The 2,500-nt window shown below is 78.6% G+C and overlaps 2 non-coding genes across 2 annotated transcripts in view; both read left to right on the top strand.

Annotated features, from left to right (window-relative positions):
- Positions 1-1,927: 1,927 nt before the first annotated feature.
- LOC147184903 (5.8S ribosomal RNA) lies at positions 1,928-2,081 on the top strand. The gene has a single exon (XR_015100016.1). It is a non-coding gene; the product is annotated as a 5.8S ribosomal RNA (ribosomal RNA).
- Positions 2,082-2,455: 374 nt separating this feature from the next.
- Positions 2,456-2,500, top strand: part of LOC147184902 (28S ribosomal RNA) — a 4,301-nt gene continuing 4,256 nt past the window's right edge. Inside the window, exon 1 of the ribosomal RNA XR_015100014.1 lies at positions 2,456-2,500. This exon is cut by the window's right edge and continues 4,256 nt beyond it. This is a non-coding gene — a ribosomal RNA (28S ribosomal RNA).

The raw sequence follows: 2,500 nt of genomic DNA, 5'->3' as shown, positions 1-2,500 counted from the left end.
GCCCCCCGCGGCCCGACCCCGCGGTGCCGTCGGAGGCGGCGCCGGCGCACCCCGGCCTCCCGAGTCCGGAGCGGAACGGACGCAAACGGATGGGCGGAGGAGGACGGCGGCGGCGGCGGCGACGTCGAAGGCGGCCCGCGGGGAGAGGCGCGGGGCGGGGGCACGTGGCCCCCAGCCCCCCGCGGCCCGACCCCGCGGTGCCGTCGGAGGCGGCGCCGGCGCACCCCGGCCTCCCGAGTTCGGAGCGGACAGATGCAAACGGATGGACGGAGGAGGACGGCGGCGGCGGCGGCGACGTCGAAGGCGGCCCGCGGGGAGAGGCGCGGGGCGGGGGCACGTGGCCCCCAGCCCCCGCGGCCCGACCCCGCGGTGCCGTCGGAGGCGGCGCCGGCGCACCCCGGCCTCCCGAGTTCGGAGCGGATGGATGGGCGGAGGAGGACGGCGGCGGCGGCGGCGACGTCGAAGGCGGCACGCGGGGAGAGGCGCGGGGCGGGGGCACGTGGCCCCCAGCCCCCGCGGCCCGACCCCGCGGTGCCGTCGGAGGCGGCGCCGGCGCACCCCGGCCTCCCGAGTTCGGAGCGGACGGATGGGCGGAGGAGGACGGAGGCGGCGGCGGCGACGTCGAAGGCGGCCCGCGGGGAGAGGCGCGGGGCGGGGGCACGTGGCCCCCAGCCCCCGCGGCCCGACCCCGCGGTGCCGTCGGAGGCGGCGCCGGCGCACCCCGGCCTCCCGAGTCATGAGCGGACAGATGCAAACGGATGGGCGGAGGAGGACGGCGGTGGCGGCGGCGGCGGCGGCGGCGGCGACGTTGAAGGCGGCCCGCGGGGAGAGGCGCGGGGCGGGGGCACGTGGCCCCCAGCCCCCGCGGCCCGACCCCGCGGTGCCGTCGGAGGCGGCGCCGACGCACCCCGGCGCGCCCCGGCCTCCCGAGTCATGAGCGAACAGATGCAAACGGTTGGGCGGAGGAGGACGGCGGTGGCGGCGGCGGCGGCGGTGGCGACGTCGAAGGCGGCCCGCGGGGAGAGGCGCGGGGCGGGGGCGTGAAGGAGACGGGCGGGGGGTACGGTGCCGGTCTTTGGCCGGTCGCCTACACCCCCGCCCCGACCCGTAAGCGCCCCCAGCCCCCGCGGCCCGACCCCGCGGTGCCGTCGGCGGCGGCGCCGGCGCACCCCGGCGCTCCCCGGCCCCCCGAGTCCAGAGCGAACACACGGGCGGAGGAGGACGGCGGCGGCGGCGGCGGCGGCGACGTCGAAGGCGGCCCGCGGGGAGAGGCGCGGGGCGGGGGCACGTGGCCCCCAGCCCCCGCGGCCCGACCCCGCGGTGCCGTCGGCGGCGGCGCCGGGGCGCTCCCCGCCGCGCCCCGGCCCCCCGAGTCCGAAGCGTGAGAAACGCCGATAGGCGGCGGGCGGCGGCGGCCGCGCGGCCGCGGGGCGGCGGGCGGGTGCGCCGCGGGCGTCGCGGGGGGGGGAGGAAGGTCAGGAGGACGGTGTCGGGCGCGGGGTGTATGTCGGTTCGCGTCGTCGCGCGGCCGGCCGCTCCCCGCGTCCCGCCCGGCCCCCGCCGGCCCCCCCCCCCGGTCAGGCGCCCGTCGGCGTTCCCCGACCGCCCCACCCCGCGCGTCCGCGCGGTCGTCGACGTCCCGTCCGCCTTGTCAACGCTCCCATAGTCCAGGCCGGGCCGCGGCCGGCGTCGGGGACCACTCCCCCGCCGGTGCCATCGCGACCTGGCCGACCTCGGAACCTTACCCCCAGTCGCCGGGTACCCAACCTTCTCGCCACCTTCGGCGGCGAGCGGGGGGTTCAATGTCTCCGAAGTCCCCCCCCGGCCTGCCGGCGGGGCGGGGGGGGCTAGGAGCGCCCGGAGGCGCCGTTATCCCCCTTTTTAACCCCTTCTCTGAATGTTGGCCAAAACCGCAAACCAAACGTACGACTCTCAGCGGTGGATCACTCGGCTCGTGCGTCGATGAAGGACGCAGCTAGCTGCGAGAACTAATGTGAATTGCAGGACACATTGATCATCGACACTTTGAACGCACCTTGCGGCCCCGGGTCCCTCCCGGGGCCACGCCTGTCTGAGCGTCGCTTGTACATCTATCGGGATCGGGGCGCCCACGGGCGCCCCCCTCCCGCGGTTGGGGCGTCGCGGGCCACCGCCGGCCTACCCCCCCCACCTTCCCTCCCCGCACGGGGAAATGGGGGTGGGGGGGGCGGACGGCACGGCCCTCGTCCCCCTAAGTATAGACCCGACCGCCCGCGCCCTCGACGGGCCCGACCACCGCGCGGCCGCAGGGGCCCGCGGCGGCTGCCGATGGAGGATCCGTCCCCCGCCGCGCAGTCCGCCGCGACGCACCGCGCGGCCGCGTAGGAGTCGTGCGCCCGGCGAGGCGCGGGGTTAACGGCCGACCCCCGATGACGGGAGGCGATCCGTCGCCCCCGCCTCTAACCCCGTTCGACTACGACCTCAGATCAGACGAGACGACCCGCTGAATTTAAGCATATTA

The sequence above is a fragment of the Hippocampus guttulatus genome, unplaced genomic scaffold (genome assembly GCF_054856545.1).
Source record: "Hippocampus guttulatus isolate MCC_2025c unplaced genomic scaffold, RoL_Hgut_1.0 HiC_scaffold_53, whole genome shotgun sequence".
Lineage (NCBI taxonomy): Eukaryota > Metazoa > Chordata > Actinopteri > Syngnathiformes > Syngnathidae > Hippocampus > Hippocampus guttulatus.
This window is presented reverse-complemented; position numbering and strand designations above follow the sequence as displayed.